This window comes from Mauremys mutica, chromosome 9, assembly GCF_020497125.1.
Source record: "Mauremys mutica isolate MM-2020 ecotype Southern chromosome 9, ASM2049712v1, whole genome shotgun sequence".
NCBI classification, from domain to species: domain Eukaryota; kingdom Metazoa; phylum Chordata; order Testudines; family Geoemydidae; genus Mauremys; species Mauremys mutica.
Window position 1 is genome coordinate 10,259,794 of NC_059080.1, and position 16,453 is coordinate 10,276,246.

The window sequence follows — 16,453 nt, forward strand, 5'->3', positions numbered from 1 at the left end:
TTGAGGCAACAAGTCCAGGCATCTGCTACAACAGTAGTAGATCTTTATCCAGCAATAGAAGCTACATGTGGATCAATCAGAGAGCTATCCATTGAAAAAGTACTGGAAGCAGCAAAGACTTCAGTCCAGAAGTTGACTGATGAAGGCATTTATATTGAATCCTTAAGTGAAGAAGACAAGAAGTGTTTGTTAAAACAACTGAAAAAGTACACAGACTTGATTCTTAAAAATCTACATCAGCGACTTCTAGATTCTACTCAACCTCTACCTAGCTTTTACAGATGCCTGTCCTATAAAATACCAACAGTTGAGTGGAGTGAGGCACTACCGGCAATGGGGCTGCCATGTGATCAGGATAGAATAGAGAATTTGAACACAGAGTGGAATATCATACGACGAATGAATGAAGATTTGACTTCAACTTCTTTTTTATCATCACTAGTAGCTCGACCCTATCTTTGTGTTCTGTTTCCTGGGATGAAAGAAGTAGGAATTCATCTCTTGCTACTCCCAGTCACAACAGCTACAATTGAGCGTTCTTTTTCATCATTGAATAGAATTTTGTGTTCTGAAAGGAGTCGCCTTCTGCCTGATCATGTGAATGAACTAATGAGCATATCAATTGAAGGAATGGAAGTACTGGACACACAAGAAGCCACCATAGAATCACAGAATATCAGGGTTGGAAGGGACCTCAGGAGGTCGTCTAGTCCAACCCCCTGCTCAAAGCAGGACCAATTCCCAACTAAATCATACCAGGCAGGGCTTTGTCAAGCCTGACCTTAAAAACTTCTAAGGAAGGAGATTTCACCACCTCCCTAGGTAACCCATTCCAGTGCTTCACCACTCTCCTAGTGAAAAAGGTTTTCCTAATATCCAACCAAAACCTCCCCCACTGCAACTTGAGACCATGACTCCTTGTTCTGTCATCAGGTACCACTGAGAACAGTCTAGATCCATCCTCTTTGGAACCCCCTTTCAGGTAGTTGAAAGCAGCTATCAAATCCCCCCTCATTCTTCTCTTCTGCAGACTAAACAATCCCAGTTCCTTCAGCCTCTCCTCATAAGTCACGTGCTCCAGCCCCCTAATCATTTTTGTTGCCCTCCACTGGACTCTTTCCAATTTTTCCACATCCTTCTTGTAGTGTGGGGCCCAAAACTGGACACAGTACTCCAGATGAGGCCTCACCAATGTCGAATAGAGGGGAATGATCACATCCCTCGATCTGCTGGCAATGCCCCTACTTATACAGCCCAAAATGCTGTTAGCCTTCTTGGCAACAAAGGCACATGTTGACTCATATCCCGCTTCTCGTCCACTGTAACCCCTAGGTCCTTTTCTGCAGAACTGCTTCCTAGCCATTCGGTCCCTAGTCTGTAGCAGTGTATGGGATTCTTCCGCCCTAAGTGCAGGACTCTGCGCTTGTCCTTGTTGAACCTCATCAGGTTTCTTTTGGCCCAATTCTCAAATTTGTTTAGGTCCCTCTGTATCCTATCCCTACTCTCCAGCGTATCTATCACTCCTCCCAGTTTAGTGTCATCTGCAAACCTGCTAAGAGTGCAGTCCACGCCATCCTCCAGATCATTAATGAAGATATTGAACAAAACCGGCCCCTTGGGGCACTCCACTTGAAACGAGCTGCCAACTATACATGGAGCCGTTGATCACTACCCGTTGAGCCCGACGATCTACCCTGCTTTCTATCCACCTTATAGTCCAATCATCCAGCCCATACTTCTTTAACTTGCTGGCAAGAATACTGTGAGAGACCGTATCAAAAGCTTTGCTAAAGTCAAGGAATAACACATCCACTGCTTTCCCCTCATCCACAGAGCCAGTTATCTCCTCATAGAAGGCAATTAGGTTAGTCAGGCATAACTTGCCCTTGGTGAATCCATGCTGACTGTTCCTGATCACTTTCTTCTCCTCTAAGAATTGATTCCTCGAGGACCTGCTCCATGACTTTTCCAGGGACTGAGGTGAGGCTGACTGACCTGTAGTTCCCCGGATCCTCCTTCTTCCCTTTTTTTAAAGATGGGCACTACATTAGCCTTTTTCCAGTCATCCGGGACCTCCCCCAATCGCCATGAGTTTTCAAAGATAATGGCCAATAGCTCTGCAATCACATCCGCCAACTCCTTTAGCACCCTCAGATGCAGCGCATCCGGCCCCATGGACTTGTGCTCATCCAGTTTTTCTAAATAGTCCCGAACCACTTCTTTCTCCACAGAGGGCTGGTCACCTTCTCCCCACACTGTGCTGCCCAGTGCAGCAGTCTGGGACATGACCTTGTTTGTGAAGACAGAGGCAAAAAAATCATTGAGTACATTAGCTTTTTCGACATCCTCTGTCACTAGGTTGCCTCCCTCATTCAGTAAGGGGCCCACACTTTCCTTGACTTTCTTCTTGTTGCTAACATACCTGAAGAAACCCTTCTTGTTACTCTTAACATCCCTTGCTAGCTGGAATTCCAAGTGTGATTTGGCCTTCCTGATTTCACTACTGCATGCCTGAGCAATATTTTTATACTCCTCCCTGGTCATTTGTCCAATCTTCCACTTCTTATAAGCGTCTTTTTTGCATTTAAGATCAGCAAGGATTTCACTGTTAAGCCAAGCTGGTCACCTGCCATATTTACTATTCTTACTACACATTGGGATGGTTTTTTTCCTGCAACCTCAATAAGGATTCTTTAAAATACAGCCAGCTCTCCTGGACTCCTTTCCCCCTCATGTTATTCTCCCAGGGGATCCTGCGCACCAGTTCGCTGAGGGAATCAAAGATGAACCAAAGATGAACACATTGCATTCAAGAAGTTCATTAACAGAGTTGTGCAAAATTATAATAAGAAACCAAGAAGGATGTAGACGTAGTGCTTCATAGAAGGCTTGAGTAGCCAACTTTAATTTGTGAGATGATTTTAAAACGTGAGTTAAATCTAATAAAATGGTCATGAAACATTTTTCACCCTCACAGTCTCACCCCTCATCGGCCCTGACATCCCCCCCTGTAAATTCGAACACCCCCCCTAATTTCAATTCTTGGGGAAACCACTGCCACTGTCAGAGGACTGATTCATCACAAGAAGCAATTAAGAAGGGCTTGTTTCGCCATGCTCAGCAGGACAGATGGGACAATCAGGGCTTCTGGTCAGGGCTTACTGTTTTTTCAGTGTCTTATATCTGATCACTGGATGCACATTTTCCCCCCTGCTGCTGCAATTCGAACAATAAAGAGGACTAGAGATGTAATAATTTCCTCCATGTCTTTTATAAAAACCCTGACTTTTCTGTCAAGCTTTGCTCTACAAAAATAACAATTACACACACACACACATATCTGTGGTGTTACATCATAAGGTTAAAAAGGCTGTCTCCATATGCTAGCATTAATTTTCAGATAAATATGCATGTTCCCTGTAATTTTTCTTAAATGCTAGGTTATGACAGATTTCCACACCAGATTTTTTTCTCTGTGCACAACAGAAAAAGCCCTCATATACAGAGAAGACAACACAGTGTGAGTAATGTGTGTAGAGCTGATTTGACTCCTGATCTCAACCATCAACATATTGTGAAACAACAGCAGAGAGTTCCATTTGTTGATTATCAAAGCAGAAATCTGCAGGCGCATTTGGCCTCAGGAGCAGCCTCAGCATTTTCAGTTTTTTAACACTCTATGCTGAGGGAGTGATTTTAGAGAAGGGTGCAGAATCCCCTTCTGTTGAAATCTACCCCAAAACCCCCAGACAAAGCCATTCGCATCCCAGGTTGTCATATTTGGGAGCTTTGTTGATCTAAATCAGGGGTCGGCAACCTTTCAGAAGTGGTGTGCCGAGTCTTCATTTATTCACTCTGATTTAAGTTTTTGCATGCCAGTCATACATTTTAACATTTTTAGGTCTCTTTCTATAAGTCTATAATATATAACTAAACTGTTGTTGTATGTAAAGTAAATAAGGTTTTTAAAATGTTTAAGAAGCTTCATTTAAAATTAAATTAAAATGCAGAGCCCCCCTGGACTGGTGGTCGGGACCCGGGCAGTGTGAGTGCCACTGAAAATCAGCTCGCGTGCCGCCTGTGGCACACGTGCCATAGGTTGCCTACCCCTGATCTAAATACTATAAGACAGTCAATGAAAAAGTTGGAATCTTTATCCAAACTAACGTGACCCTCTCCGGCTGAGCAGCAGCTAGAGGCACTGATGACAGAGAACAGTGCCCTAGATAAAGGGGAACTGCATTAGTTGCTGCTCATGACTCGGGCTGGGCAAAAACTTTTTGGACAAATAGTTTAATCATTGAGAACTGCATTTTCAGATCTCTCTTGTGCCCAACTGGGAAAGGGCCAAAGGAATCTTTTAGCCTTGAATTTATGCTCATTTGGCTTTTGCGCATGCCTTCATTTCTAGCTATTATTTCTACTTAAATGCCCCTTCTGCCTCTCCATGCCACATTGTAGCTGAGAGACAGGATCTCTTCCACTAAAAATGCACAAGGAGACATTCAAAAGCTTCCAAGAGAGTTAAGAGCAAAAGTCCCAGGTGAAAAACTCACCCATCATGCCTCTGTAAGCAGATCACTAGAGGGATGTCTGTGAGTAATGCAATATGGAACATGCACACGCCTAATGCTAAGAACATCACCTCTGGGATGCTCTCCGACTGCTTTGTATTTAATGTGTTACTTTAAAACCCTAGATTTTGAAGTGACAAACGCTGGTTAGTGTAGCAAGTTGCAAGACCAATATAATTCCACAGCTTTTACAGAAGTAACAAATTCTGCTCCAAGGGACTGAAATAGCAAACAAACCAGAATAAAATGAAAAACTGACTTTTGAAATATTTTACTAGACAGCTACATGATCATTTTGCAAATCAGCCTTTTGATTTTTCATATCAGTTAGTGAAGTGGAAAACCACCATTTTACTGAATAATTAATTGCTGGGATTTATGCTGCTGTGTTGTTTGTTGATGGTAATTAACAGAGTTAAAGATGCATAAAATCTAAAATGTTTATACTTTCTTTTTTTCCTGGTGATATGAATAACTTTAAATCTTAGGTCAGCAACCCCCAACACATCTATCGGAGATCAGGCCTGCTAAATAGAGAAGCAGAAGAAAAGGGTATTATGACCATCTGTCAACTGCACATCTTATGTGTTTGATGACGTGTTTGATTGACAAGCTTCTCATCATTCTAGGGAAAGCAAAATAAAATTATCTTGTACAATTCAAATGCATACTGCTCTCAGGTATGGCAGTGTAAATTCAGAGTGACTTAACAACTTACTATTGTAAACTCTGCGGATTGTGAAAGCAAAGACACTTCTAGAAGTCACTGCTGTTTGGCTTATGCAACAGTACATACTCTATCTTCAGTGGGATTGTTGGGTTTCCTCTCTTATGGGATAACGACTTTGAATTCTTATTTATCTGGGAAAAACAATGCTCACCCCAGTTGTGAGGCCACAGGCCATGCGTGACAATTACTTAAATTTACAATCTGTTCATTGGGGATGGGGGGCTCCTCTAGTACCTAGAAAGCTCAGAGGAAGCAAGGTGACCTTAGGAATGTTCTCACTTCCTTAAGAGGCAAAAATGGAGGGACAAAGCAAGACACTGGGGGGAGGTGAGAAGAAGAGAAGGCAAGGAGAGATGCTAAAGGAGAGGAAAATGTAGAGGGAACAAGAGAGAGATTCTGGAGAAAAATATATCTGACTTCACGATTCCTAACTTGTGATCGAAATTAAAGGAAAACTCAGATTTTCCCTTTATGTGACGAATGGCTGGGCTCCTTGGAACCCTGCAGAGGATCACCCCAATGCCATAACCTTTGTTCCAATGGTAGAGTCTTGAGGGCTGAACTTCGTTGACTTACGCTGCAGCACGGTAGCCAACGCTGCACATGCTATTCCAGATGGGCTCTAAGGCCTTTTACAGTAACAGAATGTCACCTCTTGTGTTTTATATGCTGTCCCTCTGCTAATGCCGCTTTGTATCTTGCTTGCCCTTTTACTACAGCTGTGATCTGGGCCGATGGTTTCAATGATTTTTCCATAAGAACCGCTCACATCCCCAGCACCACCAAATCCTTTTCTTAATCCCTTTGCTGAACACTTGCTCTGTTTAGCCCATATTCCCTAGTCTGAGTCCTTGCTCCCAGATTAATTACTTTATACTTATCCACATTGAACTACATTTGCACATTCACCTAAGAGACCCAAACCTTGGTGAATCTTGTTTAATGGTGCCTGGTTACTTACTCCACCTTATTATCGTCTTATCTGCAAACCTGGAGATCTTGGACCAGATTCTGAGCTCATTTACCCTTTCATAAATCTGGAGTGACTCCAGTGTAGTTAATGGAATTACTCTAGATTTACACCAGTGTAAATGAGAGCAGAATCTTGCTCATTGTTTTCAATACTCTCATCTAAATAATAGCTATATACAGTATTAGGCAAAACAAAGGTCCTAAAATGGCCCTGGGAGCATCCTTTTCCCCACTCAAAAAGTTTTCATTTGTGGCTACAGTTTCTGCTTTTGACCCAGGTGTCTCTTCTGCACCCTCCGTTACCATCTCTTCTTTTTTACCTTTGCTATTAATCTCTGATGTGGCACATTCTACAGCGCTCTTTGAAACTCTAAATGCACTGCTGAATTTCCCTTATCTAGCATGGCAGTCATATCTTAAAAGAACTCCAGCAAGTTACTGAAGTATGACCTCCTCTAGCTTCAAGCTCAGCTTCCCAGAGAACCCTTCACTTCATTGCCAGAGACAAGAGGAAGAGGAGCAGGGAGTCTGGGACAAGGAGCCACATCAGCATTACGATAAGACCAGCAGCAGATAAAGACGAGCTCCTCCTACCCATGGTGGCCCTGGTGACTTCTTAAAGTTACACCATCCTGATAGCTCCATCCTTTCGGAATGAGACCTTGGCTTTGTATAGACCCAGTGGAAATCTGTCTCTTGTCAACAGATTGCCAGTACACATAAAGGCTAAGGGCTTCAAAGGAGACCCAACTCTATTGGCTTTGAATGGACGTTGGGTACCTAACTGCTCTTGGTGCCTCTGGAACCCTCCCTCGGAGTTAACACCTGCATGCCGTTATTTCTGAGATTCCCCCCCTTCATCGACAGATGTATTATAGACCAAAGGTTAGCCTATGGCAACTGGTACCTCTTCCCAGGCCTGGCATCAATCTGGTCTTCCAATGATCTTCCACTTCACTTAGCATCAGCCAGGGCATTTCAATAGTTACTGGTTTCAGAGCAGCAGCCGTGTTAGTCTGTATCCGCAAAAAGAACAGGAGCACTTGTGGCCCCTTAGAGACTAACACATTTATTTGAGCATAAGCTTTCGTGGGCTACAGCCCACTTCATCGGACGCATGCAGTGGAAAATACAGTAGGAAGATATATACATACACAGAGAACATGAAACAATGGGTGTTACCATACACACTATGTAACATACACTATGTGTACGGTAACACCTATTGTTTCATGTTCTCTGTGTGTGTATATATATCTTCCTACTGTATTTTCCACTACATGCATCCGATGAAGTGGGGCTGTAGCCCACGAAAGCTTATGCTCAAATAAATTTGTTAGTCTCTAAGGTGCCACAAGTCCTCCTGTTCAATAGTTACTGACACTTGTCATATACCTTCTGAGTAAACCCTCATCTGGTTGGCAGGAAGACATTTGAATGGGGGATGGATCTTTCCATCAGCTTCCACAAGCTGAGTGTGGCCCCAATTTATTTGTGACTTTCAAAGAGAAGGGTTACTTGTCTTACTAAGGTTGGTATCTTTCCTGTGCACCCCAACTCATCTTTCCCAGGCCTAATTAGCCTGTGCTTGAAATCAGAAATCCAAACAGCATCCCATGCAAGAGCTTAAATTCTGTGTTCCCATTTCAGCACATCAAATAGGACTTTATGCCATCCCCCAGTTAACTCCCCTTCATACTGGGATGAGCACTGTTTAAGTTTATTGTCACCAGTCTACATCTCAATTCCACTTTCCCTTGCGCTGCTGTATTTCCCTTTGCACCATGCCCCCTGCTTGCAGGGCACCTCGCTGTGTTTCCATTCACACTTCATATCTCGCTGGGCTCTCATTTACATCATAATACTTGCTGTTTACACTGAGCTGCACAAAGGTATGTTTTACATCTTACCATGGTGTGATCATTAACATCACACTACTGGCCCCAGGGAATTGCTGACTGTATTCAGCCCCATCTGCCCTGTGTTCCCAGCAGGGTCTCCCCTCTGGGCCTGAATATTTGGCAGGAGACAATTCGAAAGGTGCAAAATACTATATGTCAGACAGACTGTGTTTCCTTAAATGGTGATCTGTAATGTGTCTATTGCTTAGTACATTACTGCTTTAAAGAGACAGGCTCTTCTGAAAGGAAGATGTTCCATTGGTATGAAAGCTGCTAGGTGCATTTGAAGCCAGGTAAGTATTCTGCAGCACTTTCCGCATACTGATGCATGCAGCATGTGTTACCAAAAGAAACCAGATAGGTTTTCCCATTTGTGAATGATGTGTTTTAACAGATTTCATTGTGCTCTTTATATTTATAGGCTTGCATTTTACAAAGCTGTAAAGTTTCCTGTATCATAACAGCATAGCCCTGCTCAAGGACAAAACAAAGAACTGTGTGGTAACACTCAAAACTTTACCAAAAGAGCAGTTAAATGAAACCACCTATGTCAGGTGCCTCCTAGAGGAGTGAAGCACCTAAAGACCTTTGAGGATCTGGGCCTCAGTGCATTGTCCATTTGGGGGCGGAAAGGAAACTGTAAGCCAAACAGTTCACATAGCTGAGGAATATGCTCCAGAGGCATTCCCCGCAGCGGGTTTGCATTTCAGCTTCCAGGTGGAAATGGGAATTCCAGAGGCAAGTGGAAATGGAAAATACATTTTTATAGGAACAGAACGTTTTCTGAGGGTGCTGATCATTTCTGGTTTGGGTTTGTGGTGAAGATTCGGGTTATTTCTGATTGTCTCCTAAGCTGTTTTCATATCCCTATAACATCTAGGGCTAAAAGTATGTGGCCTGCTTGGATTCCCCCTCCCCCCCCACCCCCCGTTCCTATATTTTGTTTCTTTAGGTCCCTTCAGTCAGATTCTTCAGGGCTGGATTTTACAGGTACGTACGTTGAAGTACTAAAACCAGCAGCTTTGCCTTGCAGTGGGAGAGCAGAATTTAATCCTCTTTCTGCCCCCTCCTGCCCCCCACATCAGTGACACCCTGATATACACTGCTGGGAAATGCATCTTCACCTTCACAGCTGAAAAAGACTCATCCTCCATTACATCACACACTGGGTTCAAAAGTTCAGCTTTAACGTGAAACGTATTGGGTTCTGCTACAAAAAGTCTAAAAGGAGCAGAGAGAGAAATACTAGTGGGAAAATAATTACAACAGTCCTGAGTCTGCACCCTGTGAAACCCTTCAGACAAGTTACACCAGGCATAAGTGAGAACAGAACTCAGTATATACACACCATAAACTGGGCACCTAACCGTGCCAGGCTAGCTTTTGGTGAGGTTCTTCTGTTCCCAGTACACAGCACAGGCTGACCTTTAGCTAGAGAAACAGGGGTGCTGGTTGTTATTCCAATCAACTCACAAGAACAAATATAGGTGTAAATTGCCTGGGAGGGGAAGGCGATTCTGGGTGCCCAACTCGAGATACCTTAAAGGGACCTAATTTTCAGAGGGCAGGTGGCTTGGTAGATCCAGAAAATCAGGCCCCTCAAAGATGTCAGAAAAGGGCACCCAAAACATGAGGTGCCCAAAAATCACTGGTCACTTTTGAAAACCATGACCCTTAGGAACCCCAAAAATAGGCTCAGATCTACAAAACCTTGAGCTCAGGGTGGGTGAACCATCCCAACATGAGTCCAGCCAGCCAACCTAAACAGATAAACCCCCCTCCTTCTGGCCCCACACTCCACCACCAGAAATGGCCACCCAGATACACCAAAGAAACCACCCTTCCTTCTGTATCCCTGATGCAGGAAGAAAGCAGCTCAGGTACACACCTTGGCACCCCACCTCTTCCTCTGCAGGCTGCTCCTGGGTGGGGAGGGATGTAAAGGCCTTTCCTAAGTCTACTCATGGTAGTGTAGGAAAGAGAAGTCCCAGAAGCCGCACATCTCAAATGTTGATCTCCTCCCCCTCAAATTGAGATTGCGGCCAGTTTGGAAGCTGAATGTGAGGGAGGGAATCATCCAGAAGTAATCAAACATCTATCCGTTGACTCCAGGTGCAATAGCTGTACAAGAAAATATCAACCTCGTGGTTAAAAATAGCTCCTTTGATTGCTGTCTTCAGCTGCAGGCAACAGAACAATATTGCACACTCTCAGGAACCAACACTTGTCAATATTTTACTGCTACTGCACTTGCAGCTAGTCAATATTTATAGAAGATAGTCAGGAAGATAGGTTGGATTTGAGGGAACAGATATAATCCTGTGTACCTTTGTTTTAGATAGGCCCAGTCTAACGCCTGTTGAAATAAAAGTAAGATCTCCTGGTGACTCTTCTGGACATTGGACCTGGTCCTATGGAATTAGTCTCATGAGTAAAGCTACACACACATAAGCCTTCTGCAAAATCTGGACCCCAGTGTGTGAACTTCATATTGACTACCTTAGCTAGCTCTGTCGCTATTTTAAAAACATAAGGGCAGCCATGCCTAACGAGGCTAATAAAAAGCCATCCAGCCATAGGTAATTAATATTAATTTTGGTCAGGTGACCTCATATCGCAACGGAGTAATACATTCGTATCCATATCGTCTGTCCCACAATAAGAATGGGGAGCTTGATAATACTGTAACTCAAATAATTCTATTCCACAAAGATTCATTCTGCTTAAACTCCTGTATGTGCATGTTATGGAACACAACTTAGCCAGCTGTATTGCCTATAATCACCCATTGTTTTAGGAAATCTTCAACGGTATAATGTTAGTTAAACCAGTGTTCGGTTAAATATACTAATAATATAATGGAAGAAACATTGAAAATCCAACACAAGAATGCTGGAAGCATAATGTTAATTTTCTAAACTCTTTTGATTTATTTTCAAATGTTATTCAACAAACAAACAAGAAATTAAAATGCTGCCATTTACATAAGACAAAATCACTTTCACTTGTTTTATAATTCCTAACAGATTCTCTACTAAAGTCTGTATATGGTGTAGTCTAAGTAGAGAATCCAAGTTTAATATAAAAAAAGACAGGAACTGATGATCAGATATTGCAAAATGTTTATACTCTCCTTCTTTAGTTTATTTTAACTGATCTGAGGTTATATATATATTAACCAATTAAGCACACTTTCTAGCGCTCTGTTATTGCAGTGAATGGCAAACCTCCCATTACCTGCAGTGGGAGCAGGACCGGAACCATAAACCCCATTACCACTAAGAAGGATCTGCGTAATTTCCCGTTACACCAGCCCAGGAATAAACATTCACTGTCCGCCCATGTGTCATGAATATGTTTCAGCACTGCTGCTTAAGGATGTGACATTTTCCTTTTGAATCATTAAAGCATCTCTATTCTTCAGTAGGATATTAAAGCTGGATACCTTTCATCAAAGCCATTTTAAGGATGCCATTATTCACATTTGGCAATCCTCTGCTACTTCTGATTAATACTGTAGCTCAACATTACTGGCTGTCTGCAGAATTTTAGCAAATCTTCCCCTGCATGGAAAAAAATCTTTGCAACCTGCAAGGTGCTCCTTGTACAGAACTGTAACATTTAAGATTAGATCTTTAAATGAGCACTTGGAAAACCTAAGAGACCTTAGCACTCAGAGAGTATTTTTGGTCTAGCTTGTGGGTTCTGTGGAATTGACAGAGGATAGCACCATCTGCTGCTGAAATTCTGAAACTGCTGTGGGTTGGCATTAACTATGATTATTTTGAAACCTTTCTGCTCTGGGATCTCCATGATTCCCAACTACTTTCATGATTTATTTCCATGCAAGAGCAGGATCTGATTAGTTATTTATGGGGAATTTACACTAGAACTGTTTAAAGGGCCTTTAAAACCCCTTTCAAACATTGATCTTTAGCACTTTAAATAAACAATCTCAATTATACAGTAAATGTGACATAACAAAGTTAGCAGTATTATAACTGCAGTTGTTATGCAGTGGTAACTCACATAACCATCTAATGCTTTTTACAAATCCTACTTAGCTCTCGGCCGCAATAAAATCTTGTGGCAATGAGTACCGCCGGTTAATCGTGTGCTGTGTCCAATATATAAATAACCTAGTCCCTTCAAATCATTTTAAATGTGTTGCCTTTCAGTTTCACTTGTGAATGGGTAAACAACAGAACCCAATTACTATCTAAACACCACTCGTTATTTATTCTTTCTTTTGGTGTTTATCACATCTCTCTGATTTGTCTGCTCTCTGAACTAAACTGTCACAATCTTTTCAATCTCTCCTCACATGAAAACTTGTCCAGAAGTTTCATAAAACCCCACTCCATTACATGAAGGCTCCATTATATTTAGCCTATTCTAGTGATGTGACTCCAGTCCTCCATTATTGCCTATCTGAACATTTGCACTTCCTGGCCTTCTGTCTCCCATATGGTCAGTTCAGATGCACAGCCCTTTCTCTCTTGTATTTATCTCAGCAACATAATCATCATTGCGCCATTGCCCAGAATCATATAAACACCATTTGAAGTGTAATGCAGAGATAGTTTCACCCTTTATTTACAGAGAAAAATCACTCAGGTTATGGGCCTTTGCAGAGAGTTTTTATTTGGCTTGCTCAAATACTATTTTGCAGCTCAGTGTCGACATAAGATACACAAGCACTGAATCTAATATTTGTTTATACAAAAGAAGTTAAAAAAAATATATGGCAATGTAACAAATAGATGGCTGCAGAACAGAGTGATTCATCTAGCCCATGTCTTGCAGATTACAGGCCCTGAATCATTTGAACAGTTGACCAAGCAAGGCAGACTAGAAAGGTCAGGTTTGTGTAAGTATCACCAGCTGAAACTTAACTGCACTGTAACTCTGACTCGAAAAATACATGTCAACCTATGTGCAACTGAACGGAGAAGGTGCAGACAAACAGGAAGAACTAAGGGTGGAGTTTTCAAAAGTACCCCAAGGAAGATAGGCTCTCAATCCAGAGGAGTCGGGTGCCTGACTCCATTAGGTACTTTTGAAAATATCACCCTAAAGGACTCATCACCATATTTTATGCAGACCTAAATGGTGCAGAAACAGAGAACACACTGTTCAAAAGAGAAATGGGAATTCCAAAATGCCCTTGAAGACACCTCTCTGAGGGGCTCACAACAACGCGTCCTGTAGTAGCCACGCCAAATACCTTACGTGACTGCTCATGTGTGTTTGTACAACACCTAGCAGAATGGTGATCCCACTGCTTGTGGCGCTACCACAACATAGATGTTAAATAATTATAATATATAATGGTGGCACATCAAATCTGTGTGTGTAGACTGGCTTACCTGCTTGTCTGACTGCTACTTGTTCACAAATTGATTCATTCCATCAAATACCAATCTGACTTGAACAACAAAATGTTAATATCCTAGTGTTACTTCCTGTTTACATTATTTAGTGTAAAACTCAGTGTATACACTGTATAACCTGTGATCATTCTATCTAGCTTCTGGTGTATTCTGTGTGCCTAACTGATCATAGAATTGTGCCCCTTCAGGTAATGATCTAGACAGACAGACAGACAGAAAGAAAGAAAATTTTCAAAATCATGTAAATGATTTAGGAGACTATGAGCCTACCTCCCATTGTCCCACAGACTCCTACATGTTTAAGTTAGTTTTTAAAATAAGACAAAGGGTATGTCTACACTGGAACTGGAAGGGGTCATTTCCAGCTTGAGGAGCTATACCCATGTTCAAACTAGAAGTCTACCCATGGCAGTATGAGTGGCAGGATGGGCTAGCTAGCACCACAGAGTATGAGCCCATCTGAAACACTGGGTACGTGTTTTTGCCGTAACCTGTCCCACTGCTCATGCCACCAAGGATACGTTCTATTTTTAGTATGCTAACACAATCAGAACTAGTGCGGGTATGTCTACTCAAGATGGAAATGATACCTTCCAGCACCAGTGCAGATACCCTAAGTCACTTAGGTGTTTTGAAAGGGTCATGCAAGGAATGTAATGTACATGCAACATAATTCCAGACTGCTTTGGTTTTGGGGAAACCTCAAGTAGTCAGATTCTGTGATTTGTGCTCCTACTGGGATACTCTTGTGATGCACAACTCTCAGTAGAAGGACCACATGCTGCATGCAGAGGAGTTTCTTACAGGCCACCAGTGGCCCCATCTATTCTCTGCAGGAATTTTAGAAAAATAATATTATTTTAGACATTAAGGTTCAAGCCTTTATTCTTGTGACGAAAACCCTTGTAATATGCACTGATGCAGTGTTGCCTTCCTGACTCCACAGACCATTTGCACTAGCCCCAGGGCCAGATTAACTCTCCTGAGGGCCCGTGGCTATTAGAGATTGTGGGGCCCCTTGGGGTTTGGAGTGTGGGAGTGGGCTCAGGGCTGGGGCAGAGGATTGGGGTGCAGGAGGGGGTGCAGCTCTAGCTGGGGGCGTGGGGCCAGGGATGGGACAGGGGGTTGAGTGCAGCAGGAGGTTCAGGGTGCAGGCTCTGGGTGGGAGTTTGGGTGCAGGAAGGAGCTCAGGGCTGGGACAGGGGGTTGGGGTATGGGGTGCAGACTCCGGCCGGGGGGCGCTTACCTTGGGCAGTTCCTGGCCAGCAGCACAGCAGGACTAAGGCAGGATCCCTGCCTTCCCTGGCTCTGGGCTGCTCTGCTCCCCGAGGTGACCGGCATGTCCAGCCCCTGGGCGGAGGGGCCAGGCAGCTCTGCACAGTGCATGCTGCCCATGCCTGCAGGTGTTGCCCCTGCAGCTCCCATTGGCCATGGTTCCCAGCCAATGGGAGCTACAGAGCCAGTGCTGGGGGCAGGGGCAGCATGCGGAGATTCCCTGAATGCCTAGGGGCCGCAGGGGCATACTGGTGAGCCAGCGCTCGTGGCTCCAGCCCCACGGTGGGGGGGCACCGGTCTGGCCGGTGGCGCAGAGACTTCCCGTGGGCTGGTTGAAAAGAAGCAGTGGGCCGCATCTGGCCTATGGGGCCCCCCTTATCCCGAGGCCCTGGGCTACAGACCCTAAAGCCCCTGCGTTAATCCAGCCCTGACTAGCCCTACAAACAATCATGTATTTGCCAAGTCAAGTTCATTCCTTGTAATGACCTTGCTTTCCCTTGGTTATCAGTTACACTGCAAATGATAACTATTGAATCTCTAATTAGTTTATCTTTTCTCTGTTCAAATAGACATTACTTTGCTTTCCTGGTCCAGCGATTAGGGTCCTAGCTGCAGGGATTCCTGATCTGCTATACGCTTATGACAGGTTTTTAGGTGGCTAAAGATGCAGGTAGGTGCCCAAGGAGATTTTAGAAAATCCTACTAAGCACCTATCTGCAACTTTAGGCACCTAAATTCTTTCTAAAAAATCTAGCACACAGCCTCTGTGTGCTTCAGTTCCTCATCTGTAAAATGGGGCTCAAATAGGGTTGCCAACTTTCTAATTGCTGAAAACTGCCCCCTGCCCCACCTCTTCCCCCTGGGGCAACTGGGGCATGGCAGGGGCCAGTCCTCAGAGCAAGGGGCTGTGGCAGGGAGGGGTCGGTCCCTATAGCGAAAGGCCAGGGCCACGGAAATCAGGGCACAGTGGGGCAGACGGGGCTGCACGGGATCCCACCCCCCGCCCACCCGGGCGGAGGCACCTACCTCTTGGAGCCCGGTCTGGAAGCTACCACTGCCTTCTGTCAGGCATCAGCAGCTGAGCAGAGCTGCCCTCTGGGAGAATCCTCTGGGCGGCCCTGGCAGACAGCAGCTCCTCCATGTGGCTCCAGCCACAGCTGCTGCTCTTCCCGCCCCCTAGTGGTGCAGACCAGTTACTTTTAGCGTCCAGTCCACACTAGACACCTGGCAACCCTAAGATCATAGTTATTTCCCTACCTCACAGGAGTGTCATGCGGAAAATATATTAAAGATTGTCAGATGTTGAGATTCTATGGTAATGGTTGCAATAGAAGCACCTTAGGTTAATTTTTCTTATTTTGCTACTTCCTTCACTTATAGCTCTATTATTATATTTTGTGATTGATCTTTTATGAGCAAATGAAAATGGGAATTTTGATCATTTTCTGAAAGTTACAAACGCAGATTAATTTTTGGCCAGGTTACAAATAACGCTAACGATGTGTGGTTTCAGGATGGGATCACTTCTCAATCTTTATTAAGAGTCCTCTTTCCCCCTCTTTTGTGAGCAAATAAAAGTGTCTTATTTCCTCATTCTTGTAAAAAAAA